The sequence below is a fragment of the Rattus rattus genome, chromosome 1, assembly GCF_011064425.1.
Source record: "Rattus rattus isolate New Zealand chromosome 1, Rrattus_CSIRO_v1, whole genome shotgun sequence".
NCBI lineage: Eukaryota > Metazoa > Chordata > Mammalia > Rodentia > Muridae > Rattus > Rattus rattus.
In genome coordinates, this window is record NC_046154.1 from 57,384,931 (window position 1) to 57,408,850 (window position 23,920).

Here is a 23,920-nt window from a genome sequence, read left to right on the forward strand (position 1 = left end):
TACTAATTCCCTCTGCTTGCTGGCACAGGTTACGTCTCATGTGCTCCTCGGCCTTCTTCTTCATCTTTTGGATTCCCAGGCAATAGTTTCAGTGTCACGTACTACCAACAACCACCTTCCATGTGGCATCTCATAGCCTTACGTCTCCATAGACAGTACTAGACAAAATCCTATGCTGTGAACTGGTATTAAAATCTCTCTGATTTTTCTGTAGGCATCAATCTACTGTCCAAAATTTGATACCAAGAGTAAATCTGGGAAATTGTCTAGTTTATTATCTATCTGGAATATCGACTTATGAAAAAAGGTACAGTGGGGTTTATACAACATTCACTGGTCTTCTCTGACAACAAGTCATTGGGAAATCTTGGATATGATCTGTTCGGTCTTCTATTTCCTCCAATGTAGGACTTATTGTAGGGCCCGCAGAGGATCTTTCATTCCCTGTCTTCCTTTCTAGATAGTAAAAATAGCTGGTTTCTTTTGTGGAGGCTCCCCTTGAATTTAGCATAGTATCTGATGCACAGCAGATAGTAATGAACTTCCAAAAACCATGATAAGATTGGAGCCAGAGAAAGAGAGTTCGGTGGGGAAAATGCTTGCTATACAAGCATGAGGATCTGAGTTCAAATTCCCAGCACTCATCTGTAAAGCCAGCACTGGGAAGGAAGAGACAAGGGGATCACTGGCCAGCCTAGACAATGACTGGTGAGCACCATGTTGTGTGAGAGGCCCTATCTCAGAATATGATATGTCAAGGAGCAGTTCACATCATGGGGTTACAGGGGTTACCCCCTTTGAGGGTCATGCATCACAAATCCTCCATATCAGATATTTACATTACTATTCATAATAGTAGCAAATTTTCAGTAATGAAGTAGCAACAAAAGAATATTATACTTGGGAGTGACCACAACATGAGGAACTATATTAAAAGCAGCATTAGGAAAGTCCACTTGTGGGTTGGGGATTTAGTTCAGAGGTAGAGTGCTTGCCTAGCAAGCACAAGGCCCTGGGTTCGGTACCCAGCTCCAAAACAAAAAAGGAAGGAAAGTCCACTTGTATAACGAAAAGTACATGATGAAGATATCTGGCCTCAATATAAACATAAACACATACAAACACACATGCACACACACACACACACACACACACACACACACACACACAGAGAGAGAGAGAATAGGAGGTGGAGTGACTGAGTAGACACAGCTTAACCCTCAGGGAGAAGATGCCAACTTGTGAAAAATATCAGTAGTCAACTCTTAAGAGAGATTTTTGTGGAGACTTTATTGCTAAGATATTAAATCAATTTAAGCAACACATAATGTGTAACACTTCAAAAAAAGGTCTTCAGTGGTAGTTAATATTGACTGCTAATTTATGCTTATTGTGGCAAAGGATGAATGTACGTGGGCATTTGCAGTAAGTTGTAAGGGTGGTTTAACTGGTGAAGTTTGGATCTCATTTTTCTTTCAAAAATCTTATCAGAGTATTAACTTTTCAGTTAACATTCAAAATTGTGGGTTTCACTGTGAAATTTTTATTCATGTATATCCTTGTACTTTGATCATACTGACTGACAACTGGACACTTTGCAAAGGGGAAAGATTATGGAATACTCAATATAAATGTGATGTCCTCATCAAACCCCTCCCCTCAGGGCTCAGAAAATTGTGTGGAAGAGTAGGCAGAAAGATTCTAAAAGGCAGAGAGGTTCGGTGACACCAAGGCAACAAGTCCTTCTAAACACAGCTGGACTGATATATATATATATATATATACATATATATATATATATATATTCAGAAAAGCTGTGACAGCATGCACAATTCCTGCACAGGATCAAGTCATTTAGGGTCCCAGCCCTGAGAGGGAACCTAGATAGAAGGCCCCATCCCTAAACCATAAACCTTCACCAATTGACAACTACTTGCAAAAAGAAAAATCATTTTCTTCCAATGGAACCTTACTTGGTGTACAAACTACTCTTCAGAGCAGGTACCAAGCCAGCAGTAGATGGCTAACACAAAACAAACTTAATTGTACTTTTGGAAATATTTTGAGTCATAATGCTTTGTTTGGGAATTTTTAGCTTGCTGGTTCTCTGCTTATATTTGATCTCTCTCTCTCTCTCTCTCTCTCTGTGTGTGTGTGTGTGTGTGTGTGTGTGTGTGTGTGAATGTTCAAGCCATGGTGTTTGTTTATATAGAGCGAAGACAACTTTATGAGATCAGGTCTTTCTTATACCACGTGGTTCATGAGAATTGAATTCATATTGTTAGGCTTGGTGAAAGTATCTTTACCCACTGAGGCATCTTAGTGGCCTTTCTATCTAGTCAGAATGTTCAAGAACAATAAAACAAATACAACCTTATGCTGGCAAGACTGGAAAGTAAGAGAAACACTCATCTATTTCTGGTTGGAGTGCAAGCTTTTACAGCTTCTATGAGAGTCAGTGTAGAGGTCTCTCAAGAAACTGTGAATACATCCTTTTCACGATCCAGCTATACCATTCTTAGTCATATAACCAAGGGCCTCCACATCATACTACAGAGAGGCTTGCTCAATCATGTTCATTCCTACTCTATTCATAATATCCAGAAAGTGGGAACAGCCTAGATGTTTATCAATGATTGAATGGGTAAAGAAATATGGTGAATTTATACAATGGAATTGTTTAGCTATCAAAATAAATGATGTCATGAAATTGATGGAGACAGAAAACTGATTATGACTAAAGTAGCTTAGACCCAAAAATACAAATATAGTATTTATTCTCTTACATGTGGATGTTAGCTGTTAAGTCTTCTAATAAGCAAGTTATGAACCGTAGAACTACAGAAGTTAGATACAATAGTGTCAGGCACTAGGTGATTTGGATGGATCTTCCTACAACAAATAGTGGTGGATATATATGAGGGCATTGCAGAACCAGGAAGAGCAAACAAAGGGGAACAGAGGAGTGAGGAAGGGAATACAGGAAGTACAGCTACAGCTAAAACTAAGGGCAGTTTATGGGGTTACATGGAGAACATCCTAAAATATATGCATATATGGAGACTTAAAAGGAATTACCAAATAACTGGTGAGATGTAATCCCAAGTAGACATCTCTTGTCACCAAATGAAGCTTTCAGTTCTAGAAATTGGTCCCATCTAATAAAGTTATTGGCCAAAGGGTTCCATGGGACCACCAAGATAACCAAGGCTATTGCCAAGACTATTGGTTGCTCTTCATAAACAGAGAGTAAGGCCCTGTGCTGAAGGCACCGCTTACATAACTCATAGAAAGTGGAGAAGTCAAGCTGGCATTTACCTAAGGGCTTTCAATCCTACTGAATAGTGCTGATACTGGAATTCTGTATACTACCAAAGGAGAAAGGTAAACACCAAACTAGCTACAAAACTTGCAATCTAGAATAGTGACCTTCCTCCAATCAACCAATACATGACTGAATTTAAGGCCTACTCCATGAAATGAACCTCATCCCTGACATTGCTCAGGTTGCTAAGAGCCTGAAACCAGAAAGGCCAGGAGCCTTTAGTGGAACTACTGTTCCACTAAAGAAACTTTGTAATGAAATGATTCAAATAACATTCTGTTTTACTCATTGATCTTGGTGAACCATCATCAGAGAAGTAGCACATTGGAATGTAACTAGAAAACCACTCTGGCTATAACATTGTCAATATGTGAGGTTGTTGAAGTTTTTATGGTTCTGAATCAGTATCTCCCCATTAGATGTCACTCATCTAATGGCGCTCTGCAGATTACAGGATATCATTAAATTGAAATGCCTCAATGCTTCCCCTAACTCTTCCATTGGGATCTCCATAATCAGTCTGAGTGACTACAATCATTTACACCTCTATTGGTCAGGCTCTGGTAGAACCTCTCAGGGAACAGCTTTACCAGGTTTTTGTCAGCATGCACTTCTTGGCATCAGAAGTAGTGACTAGGTTTCATGTCTGCAGATGGGATGGATCCCCAGGTGGGGCAGTCTCTGGATGGTCTTTCATTCAATCTCTGCTCCATTCTTTGTCCCTGCATTTCCTTCAGAGAGAAACAATTCTGGATTAAAATTTTTAAGATTGGTGAGTGGCCCCATCCCTCAACTGGAGGCTATCTACCAGATATGGTCTCTACAGATTCACAGGGGGATGCTTGGGCAATGAGGCATGAGTGGGTGGGCAGGTGGGGGAGTACTCTCATAGAGTGAGAGGGAGGGGGATGGAGTGGGGAGTGCAGAGGGTAAACCAGGATGGATGACAACATTTGAAATGTAAATAAAATAACCAATGAAAAAAAGAAATGCTTGTCACACAGTGACATTTAGAAGGTATTCATTTTCACCCAAAAATGGAGTCTGATTTTTATTAATATTTTCAGTTTTTCTTGGTAACAAGAGTATGATGATTAATGAGACCATAATTTTGAAGAACTTGGTAGGAAATATTAATTTCTATTTTCCTGAGAGTTTTTAGTAAAACAATCTCATGTTCACAATGTCAACTTAACATCACATAACTTAACACGACATATTGTGGCTCATGGATCCCAAGAAGAGAAAAAAATCCATAGTATTATAATTTTGTATAAAATCTGTTTATTATAACCCTTGTTTAGTTCATAGATTTAAATGGCCAAATCAGGCCTACTGATTTCTGACTTGAAACAAAGTGTGGCAAGATGTGTCTACCACTCATGAAGGCAAGATGCGGGAGTTGGATTTTCTGCATTCAAATTGTTGAACAAGTAGTTAATAAAATGTACTTTTTGCTAGATAACTGTGATAAGTTCAAGAATATTGTAGAAATTACAGCCCAGTTGGAATGACAAGTGAAATCTGCTCATGGGCTAAACATTATGTGGAGTACAAGTGTATTATTAGAGTAATATATAAGAAGGATCTAATTTTGCTTTGCTATTCACAGGGTCATAAATGGCCCCTGAGGGAGGATAACACATGAGTGTGGGATTTGAAGCATGAACAGGATGTTTGTAGGTGGAGAAGAGACTATCTAAACAGTAGACACAAAAAAGAAATATTTTCTAACATGTAAAATCATGACATATTGTTGCTATCAATAGTGATAGTTGAACAATATCCTTGCAGATAGAATTAAGTGTCAGTTTATATTATTTAATCAACAAGTAAGGAAGACAACAAAAAAGCCCATTTCCCTTTCAATCAAGATCATGGTCTTGGAATAAGTTACACCATCTTCAGTCTAACATGAAGGTTGACAGTTGTACTCTTGCTTCATGTGAGGTACTGGCAGAGTACAAATGCACAGACTACATGGAGTATTCTCTGGATGCCTCAAATCATCTTTCTTATTTTTGATGACAAAATTACAATTTGATGACAAATTTACAAGACTATAACTGGTTTGGCTTTCTGTTGCCTTACATATGTCAGTGGTACAGTCACAAAACTGATTATGTTCCTTCAAAATTCAGTGGTGTTGTGATAGAGGACATCGAGTGCATGTAATCCCACAGACATACAGGGATTTGCACAGTATCCACACTGTGCTAAGATCAAGTTATTAGATACATGTTCTTCTACTGACTTATCTGAAATGGAATCCTCATTTTCCCAGAGTGACCTCACTCATATGTGTAAGAATCCATTTCTATCTCTGTATAATGTGATTATACCCCCTTGATCAGAGCTGACTGGGCCAGTTACAGCTCTCCTTTTGGATATATTTTGTCCTAATTGGTAGATGTAGATCTGGGACCAAGCAGTGTCTGCAGGTTGATGTCTATATGCAGATGAGGGCTGACACAAGTTAAGCCCAGACCTGTAACTGGACAGTGAGAAAGTGGAATGTGCACAGAGTTTTGATAAGGGGAGAGAGAAAGAGGAAAAAGAAAGAAGAACCAAGATGGAGGGAGAGAAGGATGACCCAGATCTGCGTGGTCTTAAACGGCCATAGATAGTTATGAATATTTCTTAAGGGATGGATTTCTATAGGTCAATTTATCTAATCTAGGAGGGAAGTTAATAGCTTTATCAATTGGTTGTGAGATTATTGTGGATTATGGATTGAGAATTTAACGTATAAATCTGATTGCTAAATTACAGATTATTGAATCCTGATTTTACTGGGTTGCTGGGACCAGGGGGTGGATGCTAGGAATGGGAGCAGAGTCCACGGTAAGAAAACCACAAGATAGGTGGTCTCTATATGAAACTGCCTGGCAGCAACCAGCCTTGCGAGCTAGATGGATAGGGAGATTACTGCCAGGTTCAGAGAGTAGCCGTCGATAGTGTGAGATGAAATAGAGCTTAGTGGGTGAGACACTTTGCTGATTGAGATAAAAATATCCCGCAGATGCCATGAGACCCTGTGGTACCCTCACTAGCAGAGGATAAAAGATGCTGTTTTTAATAATTACCACAATAAATGTCTAGTTCTGGAAGCCAGAATATATGACACATGGCATTTAAAATTTCACTTCTTTAAACATGTTGGTCTTTTTTTTTAAATAATAGCTTTGTTATGATCTAATCCATATATTGCAATGTGCACAACTCCGAAGAGTATGACTCTTTGGATATGCTTGGTCCAAGAGAAGTGGTGTGGCCTTGTTGGAGGAAGTTTGGGGATGGGCGTTTGGTTTTTTACGTGAGCTCTGCCTGGTGTAGAAGAGACCATCCTCCTGGCTAATAGTCTCTTTCTGGATGTCTTCAAATCAAGAGGTAGAACTTTAGGCTCCTCTATTACTATGTCTGTCTGGATACATGATGATAATGGACTGAACCTCTGAAACTGTAAGCCAGCCCCAATTAAATGTTTTCTTTTATAAGATTTGCTTTGACCATGGTGTCTCTTAACAGCAACAGAAACCCGAACTAAAACATTGGCCTTTATTGCACAGAGTATTTCCCTCACCCCCAACAACGCCCTGCACTCATTTACCTGTATCTCTTTCCTTCCTCCTTCAACCGCTGACACATCTACTTTGCTACACATTACTTAAGTGTGACAATACAAAGACATGGTTCAATGGAAATGACTGAAGTTGACACAGAAAAATCTAAAGTTCATATATATGAAATATGTATGTGTCTATATACATGTAGAGACAGAAAATCTTAAAGCATTTAAATTTTAAATTTCAGATATAATTACTTTGTCTGTTAGCAATTTAAAAAAATCTCCCTTAGACTTGTACCCACAACCAAAGCAGGGAAACTGTCTCATACGGTTTAAAGTTTAATGTCATCCTACATTGTAAAATATCAGTTTGTCCACTGTTCAGATTCTTTTCAAGAGTTGTGTAAGTCTCTAGAAGTTTGATTCTTTCTTTGGCCCAGTGGATATGGGCTAGGCTTTGGAGTCAAAGTTAGTCATACACCCTTTCTAAACTTTATTTTTTCACAATTAGACTAATATTTTTACAAGATTTTAAAGATTTTAAGAAAGATTACCTAAAATAATGTATGAATCCTATACAGAGCCATGACTCACAGGAGCATGTGTATACACGGAAGGTATGAAAATGGTAGATTCATCAGAGGATGATCTTCCCACCCAATAGTGGGACATTGTTGCAGAGATTTTACTGATCAACTGGGAGTAAGAGTTTTAAACTTCCAGTATGAACTGGTCATAGACTGGCCCTGAACTCTTTAGTGGAATGTGAACTGAAGAGGAGCATATCTCTCTGGACTAAGAGAGTAAAAAACATCATATCATCTTTTCTTTCTCCTTTTGTGTTCCCCCAGATTCAAATCCTCTAGGCTAAAGGAGTTGGTGTTGTGAATTCATGCAGAGACAAGCTGCATGCCAACAAAGGGCAGAATTAAGACTCTTACATAAGAAGGAAGAAACTTACTCAGTGAAACCATTGGAAGGTATTTATCAAAGCAGTTTTCACTGCCCTAACATATTCAGTATACACCAATCTATTCTTACAAATTCTGTGGGATAAATGCTTTGTTTCTTCAAGAAACATCAAAATTAATTCATCTGTATCCCTTTATGAGAGTGTTTTTTTTTTTCTTTTCAGAAGATCAATGGAATAAATCTGTAAAATACATGAGGATAATTCATGACCCTGGTAGTATTTTCTACATTCATTCAAGATTCATTCAACAAATATTTATAGAGTGTCTCCATCAGGAGAGGAGCACTAGTGAAGACATATTTTAGAAATAGATAGAAATAGCATATTGGGTAATTGGAAGGTAGTGCCTGAAGCAAGCTGTAGATCATAGGTTTATTATAACTGTCTTCATGAAAAGCTGGTGAATTTTCAAAGCTTGTTTGAGTATTGCATCAAGTCCTTAGATGCTGGCTACTCAATGTCATGCATCCCATCTCCTAAGCCTGTGAAACGCAATCAGAAAGAAAGTTTCAACACTACTGAAGGTGTGAATATTGAGAAAACAGAGACATGTCTCCATGGTGAGATTAGTGTAAAAAGGTTGAAGTTTTGGAGCCGTTAAAAGCTGTGTTTAAATCCTCTCTTCAACCATTCTGTGTCTTGAATCCCCCAGTATGGGAGAAGAATAGTCATGGAAATATCATGGGACTTCACAGAAGATCAGTTATCCACATACAGTTGCTGAAAATAGAACAGAACTACTTAAAGGTAGGAGGTATATTTGCTGTCCAAAAATTCCCAGCTAATTCATCAACCTAGATGACAACATCAAAACTCATAGATATTACTTACTCTTTTACTGTTTGTCCATGTGAAAGGAAGGCTCATTGGCCTTCTTTACCTTGGTTATGTGAGCATTTGGTATGTGTGCATGGCACATATGATTTTGAACACATATGCATCACATTCAAATATGCACATATAAACATCACACATACTCATATGTTTTTTTTCCCTATCAGGGTATTTGTGACATAGGTTAGCTCAGTTTCTATAGAAAAAAGGTTGTAATGTTCTGCTACTTCTCTGTGCACTTAAAAGTGCCCTCCTAACATCTCAAAATTCATTTCTTTTCCTGCTACCTGCTTCAGCCCTATTACTTAGTCCCATAAAAGAATGAAAAGTCAGTTAGTCACATTATAAAACAGTCTCACAGGGATTGGAGAGTCAATCCTAGTGCCTTTATGAGTCTGTGCTAGGTCCTTTGCATATATGTTATTGCTGTTAGTGTGATGTTTTGGTGAGACTCCTAACAGTGAGATTAGGGGTGTCTCAGACTCTTTCATTTGCTCCTAGGATCCTTTATCTTCTACTGGGATGCCTTGCCCAGCCCTGATATGTGAATTTGTGTTTAGTCTTACTGTATCTTTTCATGCCATGTTTGGCTGATATCCCTAGAAGGCCTGCCCTTTTCTGAAGGGAAATGGAGGAGGAGTTGATTTGGAGAAGAGGACAGATAGGACACGGGCACTGGGAGGAGTGGTAGAAGAGGAAAATGTGGTCTGGATGTATTGTATAAGAAAAAGAGTTAATTAATTATATAAAAAGTGAAAGGCTCAGATTTTTGTTTTTAATATTTATTAAGCAATACTCTATGAACAGGCCAACTCTGATTCTCTGAAATAGCAGGATGTTTTCTGGGAACTTAAAAGCTTCAGTGTGAATTCAATGTTCCCCGTTTTCTGTAAAAGCACTTGAGCTGATGGCATGCTGCATAACCTTTGACCTTTCCTTTGGCAATATTTACCGTGGGTTTGCTTTCGGCACTTTGTGTGCATGTGTGTGGAAGAACACCAAGGGAGGACAGGATGGAGAAGGCGGCTTTGATTTCCCTTGGTCCCTAGCTGGGAAATAGAGATTTGGGACATAAGCAGAGGGTAGCATTCGCTTTTGTCTTTCCCTGAGCACTTCTGTATGTAGACTTAGCTTGAGTCTCAGGCTGATTTTAGACGGATTTTAACAACCATGGCTCTGTTCAGAGACAGTGGTTATCTAACATGTGCAAGGCCCTGGGTTCCCCAGCACCTCAGAAACAACAAGAACCATAGCAACTTCCTGAATATTGAAGAAAGAAACTGTTCTCTCCTTGGGTTTTATCCTTACAGTTAAGATCATCAATAGAATTAGTTTAAAAGCAATGAAAAAAATCATTGTTTTACATCACCTAAAGCTATATCTTCCTACAGAGACACTCGCAAGTCTGTGGTGTGTGTTGCTCTTCTTGCACCAGCAGGGATATGGATTCAGGCTAGCTGTCCGTCATCAAAATAATGGATGCTGAAAATAGGATACATATTCAATGGAATTTTATCCAGCTATTATGAAAAATGAAATTTTAAAGAAAATGGGTAGAACCAGAAAACATTATATTAATTGAGGTAACCCAGCTCAAAAAGAAAAATGTTTTTTATATGAGTACAGATCTTAGCTTCTATTTATTAAAGAAATAGTAAATTTGCTCATCTAGGAGGGACTAAATATGGTTAAAAGAAAGGAGTCTAGAAAGGAGCTCATGGAACTTAAATGTAAAGAGGCTTATAGTGGACGGTAGTGGAGAAGACAGTAGGAAAAGGGGGAGGGGCTACTAAAGGTGAAGGAGTAGAGAAAGGGAGCACAGGGAGATAAGTATGAGAGGTAGAATCTACCATAATGAAATATGCATACTTTATAAAGAAAGCTATTAATTTCTAATCTAGTTAAAAAATAAAAATAAGTGAAGAACAAAGTTAATTATGGGTCTACAACCATAGCCAATTAATTAAGTAAACTTGCTGATTTTAAAGAGGAAGCAGATTCTGTTTTCTTTAGTACCCAAATGACTGCTCATAGCCATTCCTTACTCCAGGCCTAAGAGATCCAACAACCCTTCTGGATTCCATAGGGGTCTACTAAGCATTTGGTATAGATATAAGGAAAACATTCACACACATAAAACAACATGTATGTCATCCCTCAGTAAGTACTTACATGTTTGACCATGTCTTTAAATCACAGTATCTTCAGTAATGCTCTGAACTAGAAAGATATTCCTCAAATATGCTATTAAATATTAGAGACAGGGCTTGGCCGCAAGAAGCTTGGATCATAAAAGGCATTTTGTGGCAAATGTCACTATTTTGGAGTCACTATTGGAGTGCTCCATGCTCAGCACTGTGAATGACAGACAGGAATCTGAAGCAAAGAGTCCTTCTGTTGTGTAGGAATGTGGTTGCCTTCTTATGCATTCCTACTTCTTCTTCCTTTTTTAAAATTTTATTGGATATATTTTATTTACATTTCAAACGTTATTCCCTTTCCCGTTTTCCTGTCCATAAGCCCCCATCCCTTCTCCCTCCCCTTCTTCTATAAGGGTGTTCCCCTCCCCACCCACCCCTCCTCCCCCGTCTCCAACTTCTTGAAGAGTCATCTCTGTTTGTTTTTAAGAATGAGATCAATGAGATACAGGAAGCTCTGGGTTTAGGAGCCTTCAGGAAATGAGTAGCCCTTTGCTCTTACAGCTCAGGATATCTTCTCTTCAGGAGTATTATACAGCATGTATCTCTTCAGGAGTATTATACAGTATGTATCTCTTCAGGAGTATTAAACAGTATGTATCTCTTTGGGAGTATTATACAGTATATATCTCTTCAGGAGTATTATACAGTATGTACCATTCCATGTGGCCAGATCTCATGAGCAGTGATACATGACCAGAAACATGCACAGGTTCCCGTGGGACATTCTTTATAGTTCTCTTTATATGAATTCTGTGTGTGTGGCTCTGTTGAGTGCAACTTCTGTTCACTCTCCTCAAAGAATTTGTAATGTGCATCAACAATGGTATATGTACATTACTTTATCTCTCTTACATCTACCCACAGTAAAGTATAATTGAATGTTGATATATTATTACTCTGCCTGCCCTTACAAGTTATTAGAAGCAAGGTCTTAGTGGAATATTTTTTGATTATTTATAGTGTTATTATTCTCAAGAGTTTATCATAGCAGATACACAATTTGCTAAATAAAAGAATTAAATGGAGTTGGCATGAAGGGGAAAACCTGTTAGAATCTCTGACTTTGGAAAGTTGCTAATCTGATTCCATGAAATATTGGCTTAGAAAACTAGAACTGGTCTCTCCTGGGCTTATAATGAATGTAATTCCTCAAAGGCATTAAAGAACTTTTTGTAACTGGCTTAAGAAGAACCTCTCTTGGGGGTTGGGGATTTAGCTCAGTGGTAGATCGCTTGCCTAGCAAGCGCAAGGCCCTGGGTTCAGTCCCCAGCTCCGGAAAAAAAAAAAAAGAAAAGAAAAAGAAAAAAAAAAGAAGAACCTCTCTTATTTTCCTTCTCTTTACATGCTTTCTTTGTATAGGTCTCTATGTGGGCCACTGTCCTTTAGTCATCATTAGTGTTTGCAGACTATATCACAGATGTACATATAGTTGACTCCAGACATTAACTACTCGCAGTTCTGGGTCATAAATTGTTTAGCAAACATAGTCACAGGACTGTTATCAAAGTAGCATAATGACCACTTCCTCACTCTTTCAAACACTTATGCATGCTTGATTGTTGGACTTCTATCATATTTCTAATTACAATTGTTATTCTTTGAGATATAGATCCATTGTACTCTTCGTATTATCATCTTCCCCTTCCCCTTCCCCCGCCCCACTTTCCCCAGTAACTGTACAGTGTCATGTTCCTTCTCTATGATTTGAATAGCAGGGGTTACTAGTGTCATCCATTCTCTTAAGAAAAAATTTAAGACTCTTCAGCATAGAGAATTCAGTAGTGAAAGTGGGTGTAGAAAATGTTCGACCTCCTGTGAAGTCACAACAGGGAAATATTATTTACTCCTTCTCATCCCCACCATACTTGGTTTGGGGCAACTAAGGCAGTATAGACTTTTTTCTTTTATGGCCTTGTAGATTTGTGTTTTGAATAAGAGAAAGGACGTAGGAAAATCTGTAATCTGATAAGTACCAAAATGATTGCTTCACGTTCAAGCACAGAACAAGAGAGTAGTTTGGCTATTCCCTTCTGCTTTTCAGTTGTGTCATTTATCTCAGTCACTGGTTTATTGCTGTGAAGAGACATTAAATTTCTTATAAAAGAAAGCATTCTGTTGGTGGCTTGCTTACAGTTTCAGATGTTTAGTCCATTATCATCACAGCAGGGAGCATGGTGGCATTAAAGCAGGTGCTGGGGAAGTAGCTGAAAGCTGGTCATGATTTGTAAGCAAAGAGTGAGTCTGGGCTTGTTGTTGGTTTTTGAGAGTCCAAATCACACCTTCAGTGATACACTTACTCTAACAAGGCCACACCTCTTAATCCTCTAATCCTTCAAACAGTGCCACTCACTGGTGCTAAGCATTTAAATACATGAGCCTCTGGGGGCCACTCTTATTTAAACCACCAAGTCATCCGTCATAATATGATCAAACCCCCACCACCACTACCACTGGCTTTCTTCCTTTCATAGAACTGGAAAACCTTTGCAGGCAAAAGAAGAAAAGACACCATGGTTGTAAGAATATTAACTCCTTGCAAGGGACTATGTGCTGTGCCTCTCCAAGAATCATCAAAATATGTCTTTTCTCTACAGATGCTACTCATCTCAACTGTCTTTTATATATCTTATATCATCAACACCCTGAGCTTCTCCTTGAACCCAATATGACTTGCTACTATTTCTGCAAATATATGGATCCTTTAAGACCATCCTGCACCTACTGTCTCAGAGCCTGTTTACTGAGGAACCCAGTTTATGTCATACACACTTCATTCTTCCCATGATAATATTTTAAACCATGATATAGGGAGAGAATCGCTGAGGATCATTCCATGGCATTCTTGATGTAAGTGGTGAAAAAAATAGTGAAGTAGCTTTAGAATGAGGTAGACCAAGATTTTCTTCCAACTTTTACTTTGTGATCTGGAGCAAGTACCTCAACATTTCTAGGCATCCCTTTTTCTAGAAAAATAAATATGGTTAATTCTGATAACATGCATACTTCCTGGGGTGGCTCTGACAGAGACATGGAAGTGCATACACTGACAGCCTAGTAGAGCAAAGGGCTCTGTCAATCATTAATAATTTCCAATAGTAGTCATTATTTGCCCAATTCCTCCCTCACATTATTGTGTAGCTGAAAAAGGACAATGTTCTTAATGTGTACATCACTTTTACAATTATCTACTGGAGTGTGATATTAATTAAATGAGTTTTAATTGTGCTCTACTCTAATAACAAGCCGGTCGGTCAAGCAATTGAAATTTAATCAGCAAATGTGCCTGGTTCTAGCCAATGCTTGCCATGACCTGTGGTGCCCTCTGCTTGCTAAGCTCCAGTTTCAACTGCCAAAACTTATTTTCTTCACTCCTAGTCCTAGCAGTAAGACTGTGCTGCGGCAGAAGGAGTTCTTGTAACAGAATATGATTACAAAGTATACACAGAAGAGGGCAGAGATTTCATTGTAAAGCTCTGGTTTTAGACTGCATATTATCAACTGTCCAGACAAGGGAAATCACTTGACCTTTCTGAGCATTAGTTTACCATGATTTACATTGTATCCTGGATTTCTTTCTTATGCATTCAAAGTCTCATTTAGGTCTATTCCTGGAGGAATACATCAGTATATTTTTTTTGTCTTGTTAAAACTCTTCAAAGCCTGCTGTACCCGTGTTAGCTGCTGCTACAGGTTAAAATGTTATCAGTAAATCACACCCTCCTAGCATGAGACCAGGTAATTTTGCAGAGACCTATAATTTCACTGCTCTCTCTGGTGAGCAAAGTTCATATTCATTGATCTAACCCTTTCCTGAACTGAGCCTGGTTTATATAGAAAATCATCTCCAGTGCCCCAAGGTCACAGGCTGTCTGCATAGCACCAGTAGCGAGTAGCATCTTCAATATTGCATGTGCCTGTTACTGTTCAGTAGCTTCCCTTGTAGCGTGACTTCCATAGCTCACCTTTCTGTCAATCCCATTCACATTCTCTACCACATCACAAAAGCGGTCCACTAAGAACATTTTTTTTTTCTGCACTACCCTCAGGACTCATTTTAAGGCTTCCAAATATGCTCCACATACCCTGAAAACAGGCAAATGCAAACATCTATTTTCCTTGCTTGCAAGCCTTTACATGGCAGGGTTTGAGTAGTCTTATGTCTTTGTACCAACAGCACCTGCACCTTGTATACAGCCAACAAAATTGTAACGAACAGCTGAGGAATATTATTTGAAATCATGAACTCTGGCACTGAGAAATGTAACTCTGAATGAGGTAGGGCACACAACTACAAGATAAAACGATTTCTTTGTCTTTGACTCAGTAAGACACCAATCAGACTCTCTTTGGATCATTAAACTGGGGCTATTTCAACCAGGGGTTTGGAGAAGCTGATCCTATTGAATTCTGCTTCCTATTTTTCAGGGCAGTTAGTATCTCGGGGATTGGAATGCAGCTGTGGTATTAATACAGATGCTGACATGTCAGAAAGCCCAGAGGAGCAAAGCTTTTGAGGATGGGAAGATTACCAAAGCTTTTCATCTTCATGCAGTCCAGAGGCTCTGGGATGATCTAAATGGCATGCTGGTATATTCATCTGTGACTGCCTTTGCAAGTGTGCTGTATTTTATGAGCAACCTGGTGGCAGGAAATATATTGTCCAGAGGTTTCTCTACCTGCTGCTGGATTCACAATTGAAGGTCAAATATATCATGCCTCACCTGCCGATGCTAACTCCCTTTTGCAAAGTTACATACCTGCTGAATGGATAGATGCCCCTTGGTACATACATTCCTTTGCAATTCTGTAGTCAATAGTTACTGATGCTGCTTGGTCCTTGGCAATAGCATTAACTTAAAGCTATAGAAAATAATGACCCTTGGCCCTCCTGATCTGGCCTGCTGTGGCCCTAAGATCTTTCCAGGGAGTACAAATAGCTATGCTAAATCAGGTTGCTATTTTCTCCTGCTCTCTGGGAGCTTCTTTGGCTTTGTGTTACTTTGCACTGCTGTGAAGAAGTCTAGGATCTGTCAAGGAGGTATTTATTCTTTGCTGAGTCAGGACCTCACCCACTAGCTGCATACTTCTAAGAGTAGAGATTTGGGGCTTCAGGTAGGTGATGAATTCTGTTACAAGATCCTTCTGAGAAATGCTTTACCTGAATTATAGTTGAAATGCCAACTTGGCTGTTTACTAAAGTAATGAAATACATTGGTCCCCGGTCCATTACTTCTCATATTTCTACACTTGTTGACCTCTTGAAAAGTTTTCACAATTGTTTTAGTGCTAAAATAGAAGGTTGAGATCATATGATCTAAAACTAGATGGTGTTTATCACATAGTGCCCATTTAATAAATGTGTTCTTCCATTTCGATAACAGACTTAACCTGGGAATTTTCAGGGTCTATTACTCAGAGTTACAGATACTATGGCATGACAAATACAGAACATTCTTAGCAAAACATGAATAACTAAATATAACATTCATTATTTTCTAGTTACTTTCCCCATAACTTCCTGCTGTTCAGCAGGGGTGAAGATGTCCAATAAAGTGCATGAACAATACAGTGTGGCCCCTTCTAAATGAGGTTCATTAACAACCTGTGTAGCAGTGATGCCCAGGGCAAAGCAAGGCTGCACTCTATGATATTGTGGTTATTTGCCTGTCACGGACACTGCTTACTATAGATTTTGCCTCTTGAGCAAGAAGTGAAAACTGAGGTGTGGTAAGGGACAGAAGTTTTTCAGGAATATGTTGTAAAGTTGTAAACCATAAGACCCTTGGTTATAACCAAGAAGATTGGTGTTGACCGTGAGTAGCCTATACTTCCAATCTAGTGAGTAGTGATCAAGTTCTTCAGCAAGCCTTGTGCAATCCATTGGCTTCAAATATCAGGCTCAAAGCTCAAAGTCACTGCTGAATTAATAGATGCAGGGGGGAATAAAGTTCAGAGACATAGAACCAAAGCTGTTTTTGTCACAAGGCTTGCAATAAATAGAAGCTCATGAAATGGCTAATTAATTAGTTAATTAATTGGAAGATAGCAGTAGGTGACTCAGGAGTTTCAGTGACTCGGGGATACTAATTTTTCTTCAATATTTCAAAGCATTGCTCAAATAACCTTTGCTTTCCCTAATGAATGATTTTGAGATTTTTCCAAATAATTACTGGCCAAATAAAAGTCAGCATCTTTCTCATAACTTGGCCAGAATTATAATGTGCAGAGGGAGAGGCAAGTTAATTTTTAAGCTGAAGGGTAAAGGATTACATATCTGAAGGGTAGTTCTTCATCCCTAATTGTTTATGTAAAATATAAATTAAGATGAATTTATATGCTGTAGTCTTTTAGTAAATTTTTCTATGGGAACAAAGCAACGTGGCTTATTTTACTGCTTTTCAGAGACTAAAAATGCATTTATATCTGAATTAACTGATGTTTGTTTGGCTGTCCTTTTCCCTTGCAGGTTTAAGTTATCCTGAAGAATGGATCTTCACAAAATAAACTTTAGCCTGTCTTTAAGATATGGCATTGATAGTTACTAGAACTGGTCATGAACCTTTTAATTTAACTTTGAATGTCCGTGGAAACTTCAGTTCTGAAAGATCTGCATGTGAAATGCACGTGCCTAATACCTACCACTCATCCTCTACACTGATGCATTATAACTCCTTCAACAATGAGCTAAAGATCTGCAAATGAACAATTCTGTAAATAGTAATGACTCCAAAACCCATTTTTCTAAGTCCAGTCATTGAAGCTATATAGGTTTCATTGTTTTCTACATAACATATAGGAGTGTTTCCTAAAAGAAAAGTCAACTTTTAAAAACTATGGCTGGTAGTAAGAGCACCAGTGGAAGAGGAAGCCCTGGGTCCTGCTAAGACTGAACCCCAGTGAACGTGATTGTTGGGGGGAGGGCGGTAATGGGGGGAGGATGGGGAGGGGAACACCCATAAAGAAGGGGAGGGGGAGGGGTTAGGGGGATGTTGGCCTGGAAACCGGGAAGGGGAATAACAATCAAAATGTAAATAAGAAATACTCAAGTTAATAAAGATGAAAAAAAAAAAAACAAAAAACAAAAACTACAGCTGGAATTGCATTATAAGATACATTCTTGTTCACCTTTATGAAAAAAAGTCCGTCCTACTGTCAACACTTTTATAATACATTTTATTAATTTTCAATTACTTAATTGAATTTGATCATATTCACCTTCACCGTCAATCTCCCCCCATCTCTTCCCAGATCTTCCTGTCATCTCTTGATTTTAATAATACACCAAATCCAGTTTGTATCACCCATAGCCTCATGGATGTGGAATTATCCCATTGGGATGCAATCACTGTATGAATAATCATGGCCATGTTCTTCTAGGAGCTATCACTTGTCTCCCATCCATATACTGTCCAGGCCTGACCTTGCTTAGCTTCTAAGAGCCGATGAGGTGAGTAGTGATCAGGGTGAGGTAGCTACATATTCTATTACCTGTCCATAGCACCTCAGTTAGGGATGGGAGCTCATTAATTCCTTCTCCCTCTATGCTAAAATGTTGGCTGTATTGATCTTAAGCAAGCAGAGCTGCTGGAAGTTTGTGAGGGTAGTTGTCCTGCTATGTCCAGAAGACATTGCTTTCGTTGTGGTGTTTAGTTTTGCTTTGCTTTGTTTCTATGGCCCTCCCTGAACTCTGGCTCTTATAACTTTTTGGGCCTTTTATTACGAACCATCATCCTTGTGTTTAGAGAAGAGGGTGGTGATATAGATATCCTAAGTGTAATTTTATTGATGCTTATTCTCTGCATTTTTACCAGTTATTTTTTTCCATATTTACTACTATCCGCTACATAAAGAAACCTCTGGCTTGATCTGAGAGCTGCATTCATTTATGGACATGGAAAACAGTTAATACTATGCCTAGTAAGCATGATGTTAATAGGAGGTTCACCCCTGAGGTCTATGGCTCTCAAAGCAGTGGTTATTGGCCTTATGTGCTGTACAAGGAATATATTTCCTCAGATAGATCAGACATTAAATTCAACCAGAAAGGGATTAGTTACTCTTATTTGTGCTACTATTGCATCCATGGGTACCTATGGAACATGTTGCTAATTGTCGTATGTCACAGGGTTCAAAGCTAAGTAAAACCATTCATCACAATGCCCCTGCTTCTGGCAGCTTACATATATCTCTGTGTTCTGTAGAAGCTAGTCAACAGGAAGGAAGCTTCCTGGTACATGTCAACTTGATTTCTTAATGTCCTATGATCAATGGATATGTATCTTCAGGAGCTAATAAGTGTTACCAATAAGTACTGGTAGAGAACTGAAAGCCCTAGCAATAGCTTGTACTGTTTGGGGTGTCTCTGGGACCCATCTGACCAACAATTCAAGAGGATGTACTATGCATTTTAGTAAGAAACTATGGGTTTTGTGTGTGTGTGTGTGTGTGTGTGTGTGTGTGTGTGCATGTGTGTGTGTATGTGTGTTTGTATGTGTGTGTTTGTGTGTGTATGTGTGTATGTATGTTTGTGTGTATGTATGTGTGTGTTGGAATATATATCCAGTATTATATCTGATCTATTAATAAGTTATCCCTCCCCAAACACTTTCCTTTGCATTCCTCTTGCTCTTCATTTGTTAACTTCCCTCCCCATTACTTCCTTTCAACTAACACTTTAGTGCCAATGACTTATTGTTATGCCATTAAAGCCCTACTTGTATTTTCAGAGTACATATTCTTGATCTTTCTGGACCCCAGAACTCTGTTCTCTGTTCTCGTTCTCTCTCTCTCTCTCTCTCTCTCTCTCTCTCTCTCTCTCTCTCTCTCTCTCTCTCTCCTCCCTCCTTCCCTCCCTCCCCCTCCCTCCCTCCCTCCTTCCCTCCCTCCCTTCCTCCCTTCCTTGTTTTTCACCTTTTGTTAATTCTTTGTGAATTTCACATCATGTGTCACAATCCCACTCATCTCCTTTCCCCATCCCTCATGTCTGTTCTTTGTACTTGCGACACCCCCTGATAGCAAATCATAAACTTACAAACAATATAGAAAGAAACTCATCATAGACACTCTAGTATGTCACGATATGTCCCACAGTATATTCCTCTGTCTGTCTACACATCTTCATTTGCAAATTTTCATTGCAATGACTCATTAGTCTGCTTTGAGATCTCTGATTTCTATGACACCATCAATATTTGATCCTTACCAGGCCTCCTCCTGGTTATCTTGTTGTTGCCTGGTGACATGGAGGTCATACAGAATACTGACCCTTTCATACATCCTAAGAATTCACAAATGATACAGATTTCAGGGTGGGCCAACTCCCAGTCCTGGATCTGGACCTGAGTAGTAGCTGAACTGGTCAATATACAGACTCTCTTATTCCCGCCACCAGCAGCTCCCCAGAACTGCTCTGGCTAGATCACTCAATGCTTCCATTGACAGGAAGCAGGCTTTCCAGAACTGCTCTAGCTAGGTCATCCAGTGTCTCCATTGGCAGGAGGCAGGATCAGCTCTCCCGCCCTCAATGTGGCTATTCTCCTGCATCCAGGGCCAGTAGAACTGTGCTGTCTAGGTGAGTTTCGTGGCTCACACTCTCTGAGTACCAGTGAGGGCCAGGGATAGTTTTCCTGCTCTCATACCCTTGGTGGTTGTTCTTCTGACTGCCATAGGTGGCAAAGAGAGAGAGAGAGAGCATCACCCCGACACCCATCCACCTCCTGCAAGAAGAATGGTGGAGCCTATTTTTCCACACTCCCATCCTCGGAGCTTGCTCAACTCTGCCCCAACTACAGGATCAGCTTTGCTGCGCCCTCCAGGGGAGATGCAGTGCCCACTCCCCCTAGTTCTGCAACAGGTGAGGGGCAAGACTAGCTCTTCTGCACCCATGACCCTGTAGGAAGCTTTCCCACCTTCCTGCTGGAGGTAGAGAGGGTCAGGAAGGGGAGGGACATCACCTCTGTGACCATACAGACAAAGTAGGGCGGTCAACTCTCCCATACACCCACTCTTGGGCCCGGTACCACAACCTTACCACCAGGGCCAACTTCATTGTGTTGCCCTGGCAAGGTGCAGGGCCTTCTGAGTGTTGCTGTAGGTGAGAGGTGGGGCCAGCTCTCCAGAGCACCACAGACAGTGAGGTGCAGGGCGAATTCCGCAAAGCCTGTGGACTTGTTCATTGTCTCTGGCTGGCTGCACAGACCAGGGACATCATGTTCTCTAGTGATAATATGAGTCATGGATATCTACAGTGACCCCTGTCACAGACCTAGACATGGCCCTCAGGGGCAGCTCAGGTTAGAACTTCACCATGGCCCCAGGTGCCAGGGTTGGCCACTCACATCAGGCAGCTCCTTTCCACTCTCAAGTCTCCAGCTCCATCTCTCGTCACAATGCTCAAGCTGCTCCAGTTCTTTTTCTCTCCCGCCTCTCCATCTCATACTCACGTACGGTGATGGCTCCCACTGTAGGCTGGCTAAGCAGCTGGCAGGTCCCTGGGCGACATCCTCTAGCAAGTAGATGTTTATGGCCTGACTGTGCACCGCTCCAGAGGGCAGGTATGTGGGTGACATGGTGGTCAGTAAGTCTTTGTCTTCCTCCTCCCACACTGAACTGTGTGATGGTAGGCAAGGCTCTGTGTGTTTTTGGCCTACCTGTGCCCATTCAGTGGGACAGAGGGCAGGTATGTAGGTGTATTTCCCCACCCACATCCCAATGTCTTTGTCTGTCTTCCTCCTGTGCTGCACTGCCTGGATTTGCTTTGATTTTTATGTGTTCTAGGCATAAGATAGCTTTGGTCACCAAGTCAGGCATCAAACTAAGATGGACAAGGACTGTCGTCTGCTCTGCCCCTGACTCATATAAGAACACAACCACCACCACCAAGGTATCTCTCTGCCCAGCCAGAGGGGCAAAACTCTGTTTTCTAATTCAGTAGCTCACTATGATGCTTTGAATTTAGTCTTCCTCTACTTGAAAGTGAACACAATTTAACACTTAGAATCTTAATCCTATGAGTCATATTGCACATTTTCCACCACTGTCTACAACTATTCCAATGGAAACTTAAGATTAAAATATCTAATATTGATCACAGATGACCAAGAAAGATACAGCAAAAACAACAGATTTAACTGATGTCTGTGCAGTCAGCTACATGAAAGTATTCATTCCTGTTAGCTCACTAAATTAGAATGAATTATGTTTGTTATCTGGAACTTCACTTTTTTCAAATCCTATTTTTAATGATGGTTCTTTACTGCTTTAACTTCCCTTTTAGGCCACCACCCACCAGAGGATACAAAGAAAGGATAGAGAAAGTGGACTTGTTTAGAAATGTTTGGTTTGTTTTTGGTTTTTTGTCTTGTTTTGTTTTGCTTTTGAGCAACTCCTATCTGTGATGTGTAGAAATTGGCAGTTTGGTTCACAGGTCAGCAGCACCAGCTCAGTCCATTGGCAAACACTTTACGATATACCAGCAGTCCAGTTTGGTAGAGTCAGGATACCAAAGAGGAATCAGCAGTGGGGGCATGACCCAGCAAAGACAGCCAGGCCTCAGCTTGGCTCATGTCAGCAGGATGGACCATGAGGAATGCTAGAACTTCTCAGTCGTGCCTCTTTCAGTGAAGTGAGTATCAGGGAAGATGTGACAGCAATGAGCTTTGCACAGCTAGCTAAATTCGGCCTCCATCACTGTCTGTTGAGTTCCTTTTAGACCCCCTTCAAGCATCATGTGTTTTGCCTCCATGGGTCTTGCCTCACCACATGTCTTGGCTTAACATGTGCATCTGTCTCAGCTGACATCACTCTGCCAATCAGCCCCGAGTACATGGCAGCACACCATCACACTTTTTGGTGTGTTTCTCTCTATGGAGTCCCAACAAATGGAACTCAACTACACAATGTAAGATAGACCATTGCATGCATGTCGTTAGCAAAGAGTCTTTCATCACGTGTCCTTTCACGTGCTTGCTTTAGCAGAATATCCTCTCTCTCGTTTCTGTGTCAGCGAAATGTTCCTTTATAAATCTGCCTTAGTCTTTCACATGTGTCCACTTCAGGAAAACACTCTTTTACGTATCTTCCCCAGCAAACCACCATCCAACACAACTAAATGACTTTCCAAAGAACCCTTAAGTCTCCACTTCAGTCATCAATGACACATAAATTTATAACATTAATAAATTAATAATAAAATAATAAATTAACACAATAAAATAATAAATTAACTCTTTATTTCTCAAATATTTCTTTGGGAATGGTGACATGCCATCTCGTGTGGAGAAAAGAGAGAAAGGGAAATGGATTAGAGGGTGCACTAATGTCAGAGAAGTAAAACTCCAGCTTTTTGGGTTTAAAAGTTCTCACATTGTAAGAAGTTCTAAAGTTTCACTTTAGAGAAAGAAAAAGTCTTCTCAGGGTTGGTTTCTGCTTTTTCTGGCAAACTTTAACTTCCTGGTTCAAAGAAAAGACATTTATAAATGAGGCCCACAAGGCTTCTGTGACATCAAATCACTCTTACAGAGTAACATTTTGATGAGTTGAGTGTAAATGAACCAGAAACATGTGGATTAAATTTCCCCTATGGTAGTAAGAGGTTAGAAAAATTGAGGGGAAAATGTGCCTGGGAAAATGCACTTGGGGTTTTCTGGGCTCTGGTGCTTAAAACTCAGAACACGCTCTTTTGTTGGAAACTAAATGAATGCAGAGGAAGTCACCATAGCTCTGCTGCTTGGGCTGACTTCTGGGGGAACTTGGAGTATTTTCCAGAATTATAATCTGGATTCAGAGACAATTTTAGGTGGCATGTGTCTGGATTAATACTTTGATATGAAATGTAGAGAATGGCTGTGTGTGTGTGTGTGTGTGTGTGTGTGTGTGTGTGTGTGTGTGTCTTCCTGTCCTTGTGCAAGTGACCAAAGTCAGTTAATAAGGGAGGGTTGTACTGGCCCATCAAGGTTACTGGAAAAACCAAAGGCAAAGGTCACTGTCTTTGTACCAGCAGACTCTCAGTTGCTCTGTTG

General features: G+C 39.9%; 1 non-coding gene across 1 annotated transcript; it reads right to left on the reverse strand.

The window, feature by feature from the left end:
- Positions 1 to 21,664: 21,664 nt before the first annotated feature.
- Positions 21,665 to 21,810, reverse strand: LOC116890500. The gene has a single exon (XR_004386686.1). It is a non-coding gene; the product is annotated as a small nucleolar RNA SNORA48 (small nucleolar RNA).
- Between the last annotated feature and the right edge of the window lie 2,110 nt (positions 21,811 to 23,920).